General features: G+C 49.7%; 1 protein-coding gene across 9 annotated transcripts in view; it reads left to right on the top strand.

Moving 5' to 3' along the window:
• HDAC7 (histone deacetylase 7) overlaps positions 1-12039 on the top strand; it is a 614661-nt gene that overhangs the window by 505486 nt on the left and 97136 nt on the right. The window lies entirely within an intron of this gene.

The raw sequence follows: 12039 nt of genomic DNA, 5'->3' as shown, positions 1-12039 counted from the left end.
CTCAACTGCAGCATGTTGCGGTTGGGTCCGGTGGAAGCGGCGGCGGCGCCGCATATGTGTAGGCTCCTCCCTGCCAAGAGGCTCCCGTTCTAAAACGCAATGTGTGGCCCCAGGCTAAAGCAGAAAGGAGCTGGGAGCCGCAGGTAAAGCCTCACAGCCCTTAACTGGTCTAAGCTCTTTTACAGCTACTATCTGGCTTCTGTACGGTACCACACTCCTCCATAGTCTTATAGATACACATACTTTCTCTTTTCTCTTACGTCCTAGAGGATGCTGGGGACTCCGCAAGGACCATGCGGTATAGACGGGTTCCGCAGGAGACATGGGCGCTATAAAGAACTTTTAGTATGGGTGTGCACTGGCTCCTCCCTCTATGCCCCTCCTCCAGACCTCAGTTAGATTCTGTGCCCAGAGGAGACTGGATGCACTACAGGGGAGCTCCACTGAGTTTCTCTGATAAAATAATTTTTAGGTTTTTTATTTTCAGGGAGCCTGCTGGCAACAGGCTCCCTGCATCGTGGGACTGAGGAGAGAGAAGCAGACCTACTTAAGTGATAGGCTCTGCTTCTTAGGCTACTGGACACCATTAGCTCCAGAGGGATCGGAACGCAGGTCTCCCCCTGCCGTTCGTCCCAGAGCCGCGCCGCCGTCCTCCTCGCAGAGCCGGAAGATAGAAGCCGGGTGAGTTTAAGAAGAAAGAAGACTTCAAAGGCGGCAGAAGACTTCAGATTTTCCCTGAGGTAAGCGCGCAGCGGTAACGCTGCGCGCCATTGCTCCCACACATTACACACACTGACAGACACTGATGGGTGCAGGGCGCAGGGGGGGCGCCCTGGGCAGCAATATAAACCTCTGGACTGGCATTTTTAATATATGGGCTGCGGAGGCAGTAGATATATACATTCCCCGCCATTATTTGTACATTTGAGCGGGACCGAAGCCCGCCGCTGAGGGGGCGGAGCTTGGTCTCACAGCACTAACCAGTGCCATTTTCTCCACAGTGATCTGCAGAGAAGCTGGCTCCCCTGCTGAACGGTGATACAGGGCTGAAAAAGAAAGGGGGGGGGGGGGGGGGCACATGTAGGCGCAGTGAGTGTATATCACAGTTAATATATATAAAAGCGCTTTATCTGGGAATTGGTTCCAGTGTCAGTTGGCGCTGGGTGTGTGCTAGCATACTCTCTCTCTCTCTAAAGGGCCTTGTCTGGGAACTGTTCCCTTATAGATATATCCCTGTGTGTGTGTGGGGGTGTCGGTACGCGTGTGTCGGCATGTCTGAAACGGAAGGCTCATCCAAGGAGGTGGTGGATCAGATGATTGTGGTGTCTCCGTCGGCAACGCAGACTCATGATTGGTATGATATGTGGAATATTTTAAATGCAAATGTGACCTTATTACATAAGAGAAGGGACAAGCTGAGTCCAGGGAAACAGCAGGGAGTCAATCCACGGATTTGACTGGGTCACAGGGCCCGTCAGGGTCTCAAAAGCGTCCCCTATCCCAAATAGCAGACACTGATACCGACATGGATTCTGACTCCAGTGTCGACTATGATGAGGCAAGTTTACACCCAAAGCTGGCCAAAAGTATTCATTATATGATTATGGCAATAAAAGATGTTTTGCATATCACTGATGACCCCTCTGTCCCTGACACGAGGGTGCGCATGTATAAGGAAAAGAAACCGGAGTTAACTTTTCCTCCATCTCATGAACTGAACGAATTATTTGAAAAAGCTTGGGAAACTCCAGACAAAAAACTGCACATTGCCAAGAGGATCCTTATGGCGTATCCTTTCCCTGCAAAGGACAGGGTACGGTGGGAATCCTCACCCAGGGTGGACAAGGCTTTAACGCGTCTGTCCAAGAAGGTGGAGCTACCGTCTCCAGACACCGCAGCCCTCAAAGATCCTGCGGATCGTAGACAGGAAACTACCTTAAAATCTATTTATACACATACGGGTGCTTTGCTCAGGCCGGCAATAGCATCGGCATGGGTTTGTAGCGCAGTAACAGCGTGGACAGATACCTTATTAGCTGACATTGATACCCTGGACAAGGATACCATTTTACTGACTTTAGGTCACATTAAAGACGCAGTCTTATATATGAGAGACTCTCAAAGAGACGTGGGGCTGCTTGGTTCCAGAGCCAACGCCATGGCAGTTTCGGCGAGACGAGCTCTGTGGACCCGCCAATGGTCGGGTGATGCCGACTCAAAGAAGCATATGGAGGTTTTACCTTACAAGGGTGAAGTTTTGTTTGGGGATGGTCTCGCGGACCTGGTTTCCACAGCTACCGCGGGTAAATCTACATTTTTGCCTTTTGTTTCCCCACAGCAAAAGAAAACTCCACAATATCAGATGCAGTCCTTTCGGTCGCATAAGTCCAGAAGAGGTCGGGGCTCCTCTTTCCTCGCCAGAGGTAAGGGTCGAGGTAAGAGAACACCTGCTTCGGCTAGTTCTCAGGAGCAGAAGTCCTCCCCGGCTTCCGCTAAATCCACCGCATGACGCTGGGGCTCCAGTGAGGGAGTCCGCGCCGGTGGGGACACGTTTTCGACTCTTCAGCCAGGTCTGGGTTCTGTCAGACGTGGATCCTTGGGCGTTGGAAATTGTATCCCAAGGTTACAAACTGGAGTTCGAAGAGGTGCCCCCTCGCCGTTTTTTCAAGTCGGCCTTGCCAGCCTCTTCCCCGGAGAGGGAAGTAGTATTAGATGCAATTCAAAAGCTGTGTCAACAGCAAGTGATTGTCAAGGTTCCCCTGGTCCAACAGGGAAAAGGGTACTATTCAACCCTGTTCGTGGTCCCGAAGCCGGATGGTTCGGTCAGACCCATTTTAAATCTAAAATCCCTAAACATGTACTTGAAAAAGTTCAAATTCAAGATGGAATCACTCCTGGCTGTGATATCCAGTCTGGAAGGAGGGGATTTTATGGTGTCGCTGGACGTGAAGGATGCCTACCTTAATGTCCCCATATTTCCTCCTCATCAGGAGTACCTGAGATTCGCGGTACAGGACTATCATTACCAGTTTCAGACGTTGCCGTTTGGGCTTTCCACGGCCCCGAGGATTTTCACCAAAGTGATGGCGGAAATGATGGTGCTCCTGCGCAGGCAGGGAGTCACAATTATCCCGTACTTGGACGATCTCCTGAAAAAAGACGAGATCGAGAGATCAATTGCTGAAAAGAGTGTCGCTCTCCCTGAGAGTGTTACAACAACACGGTTGGATTCTCAATCTGCCAATGTCACAGTTGATTCCAACAACTCGACTATCATTCCTAGGCATGATTCTGGACATGGAACAGAAGAGGGTTTTTCTACCAATGGAAAAAGCCCAGGATCTCCAGAACATGGTCAGGGACCTGCTAAAACCAAAAAGAGTGTCTGTTCATCAATGCACTCAAGTTCTGGGGAAAATGGTGGCAGCCTACGAGGCCATCCCCTTCGGCAGGTACCATGCGAGGACGTTTCAGTGGGACCTTCTGGACAAGTGGTCAGGGTCCCATCTGCAACTACATCAAAAGATAAGCCTGTCCCCCAGGGCCAGGGTGTCTCTCCTGTGGTGGCTGCAGAGTGCTCACCTTCTAGAGGGTCGCAGATTCGGCATTCAAGACTGGGTTCTGGTGACCACGGACGCGAGCCTCCGAGGATGGGGAGCAATCACAAAAGGAAGAAATTTTCAGGGTCTATGGTCAAACCAGGAGGCTTGTCTACACATCAACGTACTGGAATTGAGGGCCATATACAACGGCCTACGACAAGCGGAGTATCTTCTTCGCGACTTACCAGTTCTGATTCAATCAGACAACGTCGCAGCCGTGGCTCATGTAAACCACCAAGGCGGGACAAGGAGCAGAGTGGCAATGGCAGAAGCCACCAGGATTCTGCGCTGGGCGGAAAATCACGTAAACGTTCTGTCAGCAGTCTTCATACCGGGAGTGGACAACTGGGAAGCAGACTTCCTCAGCAGACACGATCTTCATCCAGGAAGTGGGGACTTCATCAAGAGGTCTTTGCAGAGATAACAAGTCTTTGGGGACTTCCTCAAATAGACATGATGGCGTCACGCCTCAACAAAAAGCTTCGGAGGTATTGTGCCAGGTCAAGGGACCCTCAGGCAGTAGCGGTAGACGCCCTATTGAAACCATGGGTGTTTCAGTCGGTCTATGTGTTCCCTCCTCTGCCTCTCATCTCAAAAGTGCTGAGAATCACAAGACGAAAAAAGAGTACAGACAATACTCATTGTTCCAGATTGGCCTCGAAGGGCCTGGTATTCGGATCTTCAGGAGATGCTCACAGAAGATCTGTGGCCTCTTCCTCTCAGGGAAGACCTGTTGCAGGAGGGGCCTTGCATGTTCCAAGACTTACCGCGGTTGCGTTTGACGGCATGGCGGTTGAACACCGAATCCTAGCTGAGAAAGGTATTCCGGAGGAAGTTATCCCTACTCTGATAAAGGCTAGGAAGGAGGTAACGGCGAGGCATTATCACCGTATCTGGAGGAAGTATGTATCTTGGTGTGAAACCAAGAATGCTCCTACGGAAGATTTCCATCTGGGCCATTTTCTCCACTTCCTACAGTCAGGAGTGGATATGGGCCTAAAGTTAGGCTTCATTAAGGTACAGATTTCGGCCCTATCTATATTCTTTCAGAAGGAATTGGCTTCTCTCCCAGAAGTCCAGACTTTTGTAAAGGTAGTGCTGCACATTCAGCCTCCTTTTGTGCCACCAGTGGCACCATGGGACCTTAACGTGGTGTTACAGTTCCTTAAATCACACTGGTTTGAACCCCTTCAAACGGTTGAATTAAAATTTCTCACCTGGAAGGTGGTCATGTTATTGGCCTTGGCATCTGCAAGGCGGGTGTCAGAGTTGGCAGCCTTGTCTCACAAGAGCCCCTACTTGATTTTTCATGTGGATAGAGCGGAATTGAGGACTCGTCCTCAATTTGTGCCTAAGGTGGTTTCTTAATTTCATATGAACCAACCTATTGTGGTACCTGTGGCTACGAGTGACTTGGAGGACTCCCAAGTCCCTGGATGTAGTCAGGGCCTTAGAAATCTATGTAGCCAGGACGGCTAGGGTTAGGAAGACAGAGGCTCTGTTTGTCCTGTATGCAGCCAACAAGGTTGGCGCGCCTGCTTCTAAGCAGACTATTGCTCGCTGGATCTGTCACACGATTCAGCAGGCTCATTCTACGGCTGGATTGCCGTTACCAAATTCGGTAAAGCCCCATTCCACTAGGAAGGTGGGCTCTTCTTGGGCAGCTGCCCGAGGCGTCTCGGCATTACAGTTGTGCCGAGCAGCTACTTGGTCGGGTTCAAACACTTTTGCAAAATTCTACAAGTTTGATGCCCTGGCTGATGAGGACTTCGCGTTTGCTCAATCGGTGCTGCAGAGTCATCCGCACTCTCCCGCCCGGTTTGGATCTTTGGTATAAACCCCATGGTCCTTACGGAGTCCCCAGCATCCTCTAGGACGTAAGAGAAAATAAGATTTTAAACCTACCGGTAAATCTTTTCTCTGACGTCCTAGTGGATGCTGGGCACTCCGTAAGGACCATGGGGAATAGACGGGCTCCGCAGGAGACTGGGCACTCTAAAAGAAAGATTAGGTACTATCTGGTGTGCACTGGCTCCTCCCACTATGACCCTCCTCCAGACCTCAGTTAGATTTCTGTGCCCGGCCGAGCTGGATGCACACTAGGGGCTCTCCTGAGCTCCTAGAAAGAAAGTTTATTTTAGGTTTTTTATTTTACAGTGAGACCTGCTGGCAACAGGCTCACTGCATCGAGGGACTAAGGGGAGAAGAAGCGAACCTACCTGCTTGCAGCTAGCTTGGGCTTCTTAGGCTACTGGACACCATTAGCTCCAGAGGGATCGACCGCATGGAACTGGCCTTGGTGTTCGTTCCCGGAGCCGCGCCGCCGTCCCCCTTACAGAGCCAGAAGCAAGAAGAGGTCCGGAAAATCGGCGGCAGAAGACATCAGTCTTCACCAAGGTAGCGCACAGCACTGCAGCTGTGCGCCATTGCTCCTCATACATACTTCACACTCCGGTCACTGAGGGTGCAGGGCGCTGGGGGGGGGGGGCGCCCTGAGCAGCAATAAAAACACCTTGGCTGGCAAATATATCACAATATATAGCCCCAGAGGCTATATATGTGATAAATACCCCTGCCAGAATCCATAAAAAAGCGGGAGAAAAGTCTGCGAAAAAGGGGCGGAGCTATCTCCCTCAGCACACTGGCGCCATTTTCTCTTCACAGTGCAGCTGGAAGACAGCTCCCCAGGCTCTCCCCTGTAGTTTGCAGGCTCAAAGGGTTAAAAAGAGAGGGGGGGCACTAAATTTAGGCGCAATATTGTATAAGCAGCTATTGGGAAAAATTCACTCAATATAGTGTTAATCCCTAAATTATATAGCGCTCTGGTGTGTGCTGGCAGACTCTCTCTCTGTCTCCCCAAAGGGCTGTGTGGGGTCCTGTCCTCAGTCAGAGCATTCCCTGTGTGTGTGCGGTGTGTCGGTACGGCTGTGTCGACACGTTTGATGAGGAGGCTTATGTGGTGGCAGAGCAGATGCCGATAAATGTGATGTCGCCCCCTGTGGGGCCGACACCAGAGTGGATGGATAGGTGGAAGGTATAAACCGACAGTGTCAACTCCTTACAAAAAGGCTGGATGACGTAACAGCTGTGGGACAGCCGGCTTCTCAGCCCGCGCCTGCCCAGGCGTCTCAAAGGCCATCATGGGCTCAAAAACGCCCGCTCCCTCAGATGGCAGACACAGATGTCGACACGGAGTCTGACTCCAGTGTCGACAAGGTTGAGACATATACACAATCCACTAGGAACATCCGTTACATGATCCCGGCAATAAAAAATGTATTACACATTTCTGACATTAACCCAAGTACCACTAAAAAAGGGTATTATGTTTGGGGAGAAAAAGCAGGCAGTGTTTTGTTCCCCCATCAAATGAGTGAATGAAGTGTGAAAAAGCGTGGGTTCCCCCGATAAACTGGTAATTTCTAAAAAGTTACTGATGGCGTACCCTTTCCCGCCAGAGGATGTTACGCTGGGAGATATCCCCTAGGGTGGATAAGGCGCTCACACGTTTGTCAAAAAAGGTGGCACTGCCGTCTTAGGATACGGCCACTTTGAAGGTACCTGCTGATAAAAAGCAGGAGGCTATCCTGAAGTCTGTATTTACACACTCAGGTACTAGACTGAGACCTGCAGATAGTGCTGCTGCAGCGTGGTCTGTGACCCTGTCAATCAGGGATACTATTTTGCGAACATAAGAGCATATTAAAGACGTCGTCTTATATATGAGGGATGCACAGAGGGATATTTTGCCGGCTGGCATCCAGAATTAATGCAATGTCCATTCTGTCAGGAGGGTATTAGAGACCCGACACTGGACAGGTGATGCTGACTTTAAACGGCACATAGAGCATTATAAGGGTGAGGAATTGTTTGGGGATGGTCTCTGGGACCTCGTATCCACAGCAACAGCTGGGAAGAAATTTTTTTACCTCAGGTTTCCTCACAGCCTAAGAAAGCACTGTATTATCAGGTACAGTCCTTTCGGCTTCAAAAAAGCAAGCGGGTCAAAGGCGCTTCCTTTCTGCACGGAGACGAGGGAAGAGGGAAAAAGCTGCACCAGTCAGCCAGTTCCCAGAATCAAAATTCTTCCCCCGCTTCCTCTGAGTCCACCGCATGACGCGGGGGCTCCACAGGCGTAGCCAGGTACGGTGGGGGGCCGCCTCAAAAATTTCAGCGATCAGTGGGCTCGCTCACAGGTGGATCCCTGGATCCTTCAAGTAGTATCTCAGGGGTACAAGCTGGAATTCGAGGCGTCTCCCCCCCGCCGTTTCCTCAAATCTGCCTTGCCGACAACTCCCTCAGGCAGGGAGGCTGTGCTAGAGGCAATTCACAAGCTGTATTCCCAGCAGGTGATAGTCAAGGTGCCCCTACTTCAACAAGGACGGGGTTACTATTCCACACTGTTTGTGGTACCGAAACCGGACGGTTCGGTGAGACCCATTTTAAATTTGAAATCCGTGAACACATACATAAAAAAATTCAAGTTCAAGATGGAATCGCTCAGGGCGGTTATTGCAAGCCTGGACGAGGGGGATTACAAGGATGCTTACCTACATGTCCCCATTTACCATCCTCACCAGGAGTACCTCAGATTTGTGGTACAGGATTGCCATTACCAATTCCAAACACTGCCGTTTGGACTGTCCACGGCACCGAGGGTCTTTACCAAGGTAATGGCAGAAATGATGATACTCCTTCGAAAAAAGGGAGTTTTAATTATCCCGTACTTGGACGATCTCCTTATAAAGGCGAGGTCCAAGGAGCAGTTGTTGGTCGGAGTAGCACTATCTCGGAAAGTGCTACAACAGCACGGATGGATTTTATACATTCCAAAGTCACAGCTGGTTCCTACCACACGCCTACTATTCCTCGGGTTGGTTCTGGACACAGAACAGAAAAAAATGTTTCTACCGCAGGAGAAAGCCAAGGAGCTGTCATCTCTAGTCAGAGACCTCCTGAAACCAAAACAGGTATCGGTGCATCACTGCACACGAGTCCTGGGAAAAATGGTAGCTTCTTACGAAGCAAAATTCCATTCGGCAGGTTCCATGCAAGAACCTTTCAGTGGGACCTCTTGGACAAGTGGTCGGGATCGCATCTTCAGATGCATCGGCTGATAACCCTGTCTCCAAGGACCAGGGTATCTCTACTGTGGTGGCTGCAGCGTGCCCATCTTCAAGAGGGCAGCAGATTCGGCATACAGGACTGGGTCCTGATAACCACGGATGCCAGCCTTCGAGGCTGGGGGGCAGTCACACAGGGAAGAAATTTCCAAGGACTTTGGTCAAGTCAGGAGTCGTCCCTACACATAAATATTCTGGAACTGAGGGCCATTTACAATGCCCTAAGTCTGGCAAGGCCTCTGCTTCAAAACCAGCCGGTACTGATCCAATCAGACAACATCACGGCAGTCGCCCATGTAAACCGACAGGGCGGCACAAGAAGCAGGATGGCGATGGCAGAAGCCACAAGGATTCTCCGATGGGCGGAAAATCACGTCTTTAGCACTGTCAGCAGTGTTCATTCCGGGAGTGGACAACTGGGAAGCAGACTTCCTCAGCAGACACGACCTACACCCGGGAGAGTGGGGACTTCATCCAGAAGTCTTCCAACTGTTGGTAAACCGTTGGGAAAGGCCACAGGTGGACATGATGGCGTCCCGCCTAAACAAAAAACTAGATATTGCGCCAGGTCAAGGGACCCTCAGGCAATAGCTGTGGACGCTCTAGTGACACCGTGGGTGTACCAGTCGGTTTATGTATTCCCTCCTCTGCCTCTCATACCAAAGGTACTGAGAATAATAAGAAAACGAGGAGTAAGAACGATACTCGTGGTTCCGGATGGGCCAAGAAGAGCTTGGTACCCAGAACTTCAAGAAATGATATCAGAGGACCCATGGCCTCTACCGCTCAGACAGGATCTGCTACAGCAGGGGCCCTGTCTGTTCCAAGACTTACCGCGGCTGCGTTTGACGGCATGGCGGTTGAATTCCGGATCCTAAAGGTAATGGGCATTCCGGAGGAAGTCATTCCTACGCTGATAAAAGCCAGGAAAGAAGTAACCGCAAACCATTATCACCGTATTTGTCGAAAATATGTTGCGTGGTGTGAGGCCAGGAAGGCCCCAACAGAGGAATTTCAGCTAGGTCGTTTTCTGCACTTACTACAGTCAGGAGTGACTATGGGCCTAAACTTGGGTTCCATTAAGGTCCAGATTTCGGCTCTGTCGATTTTCTTCCAGAAAGACCTGGCTTCACTGCCTGGAGTTCAGACATTTGTAAAGGGAGTGCTACATATTAAGCCCCCTTTTGTGCCTCCTGTGGCACCTTGGGATCTCAACGTGGTGTTGAGTTTCTTAAAATCACATTGGTTTGAGCCACTTAAAACTGTGGCCTTCCTACCTCTGTCTGTTTTTACCCAGTTTTGTTCTATTACTGTTGTTCTAATTGTAAAGCGCAACGGAATATGCTGCGCTATATAAGAAACTGTTAATAAATAAATAATAATAATAACTGTGGATTTGAAATATCTCACGTGGAAAGTGGTCATGTTATTGGCCTTGGCTTCGGCCAGGCGTGTGTCAGAATTGGCGGCTTTGTCATGTAAAAGCCCTTATCTGATTTTCCATATGGATAGGGCAGAATTGAGGACTCGTCCCCAGTTTCTCCCTAAGGTGGTATCAGCTTTTCACTTGAACCAACCTATTGTAGTGCCTGCAGCTACTAGGGACTTGGAAGATTCCAAGTTACTGGACGTAGTCAGGGCCTTAAAAATGTATATTTCCAGGACGGCTGGAGTCAGGAAAACTGACTCGCTTTTTATCCTGTAGGCACCCAACAAAATAGGTGCTCCTGCTTCTAAGCAGACTATTGCTCGCTGAATTTGTAGCACAATTCAGCTGGAGCATTCTGCGGCTGGATTGCCGCATCCTAAATCAGTAAAAGCCCATTCCACGAGGAAAGTGGGCTCATCTTGGGCGGCTGCCCGAGGGGTCTCGGCTTTACAACTTTGCCGAGCTGCAACTTGGTCAGGGGCAAACACGTTTGCTAAATTCTACAAATTTGATACCCTGGCTGAGGAGGACCTTGAGTTCTCTCATTCGGTGCTGCAGAGTCATCCGCACTCTCCTGCCCGTTTGGGAGCTTTGGTATAATCCCCATGGTCCTTACGGAGTTCCCAGCATCCACTAGGACGTCAGAGAAAATAAGATTTTACTCACCGGTAAATCTATTTCTCGTAGTCCGTAGTGGATGCTGGGCGCCCATCCCAAGTGCGGATTGTCTGCAATACTTGTATGTAGTTATTGCCTAACTAAGGGTTATTGTTGAGCCATCTGTTGAGAGGCTCAGTTATATTTCATACTGTTAACTGGGTATAGTATCACGAGTTATACGGTGTGATTGGTGTGGCTGGTATGAGTCTTACCCGGGATTCAAAATCCTTCCTTATTGTGTCAGCTCTTCCGGGCACAGTATCCTAACTGAGGTCTGGAGGAGGGTCATAGTGGGAGGAGCCAGTGCACACCAGATATTACCTAATCTTTCTTTTAGAGTGCCCAGTCTCCTGCGGAGCCCGTCTATTCCCCATGGTCCTTGCGGAGTGCCCAGCATCTTCTACGGACTACGAGAAATAGATTTACCGGTGAGTAAAATCTTATTTTTCTCCTAGTCCGTAGAGGATGCTGGGCGCCCGTCCCAGTGCGGACTAAATCTGCAAGACTTGTATATAGTGGTTGCTTACATAAGGGTTATGTTACAGTTGAGATCAGTCGTTGACTGATGCTGTTTTTGTTCATACTGTAAACTGGTTGCACATATTCCAGGTTATACGGTGTGGTTGGTGTGGGCTGGTATGAATCTTGCCCTTTGATTACAAAATCCTTTCCTCATATTGTCCATCTCCACGGGGCACAGTTTCTCTAACTGAGGTCTGGAGGAGGGGCATAGAGGGAGGAGCCAGTGCACACTCATACTAAAAGTTCTTTATAGTGCCCATGTCTCCTGCGGAGCCCGTCTATACCCCATGGTCCTTACGGAGTCCCCAGCATCCTCTACGGACTAGGAGAAAAAGATTTACCGGTAGGTTTAAAATCTTATTTAAAAAAAAAAAAAAAAGTACTTTGCTTGTGGATGGAGATGTATATAAAAGATAGAATTGTGAAGTGTTACAGAAACGGTAAATCTATCTGTCCATAATTCATGTTGGAAGCTCCGTGGCTGCAGAGCTATGGAGCTGTAAATAACTATATTAAGAAATGAAAGGCTGCACCTCATAGAGATATGGGCCTTGATTCCGAGTTGATCGCTCACTAGCTACTTTTTAGCAGTCGTGCAAACGCATAGTCGCCACCCACGGGGGAGTGTATTTTCGCTTTGCAGAAGTGTGAACGCCTGTGCAGCCGCGCGGTAGCAAACACTTTTTGTGCAGAACAAGACCAG

Source organism: Pseudophryne corroboree, chromosome 2 (genome assembly GCF_028390025.1).
Source record: "Pseudophryne corroboree isolate aPseCor3 chromosome 2, aPseCor3.hap2, whole genome shotgun sequence".
Classification (NCBI taxonomy): domain Eukaryota; kingdom Metazoa; phylum Chordata; class Amphibia; order Anura; family Myobatrachidae; genus Pseudophryne; species Pseudophryne corroboree.
Note: the sequence above shows the minus strand (reverse complement) of the source record. Positions and strands in the feature narration are given on the sequence as shown.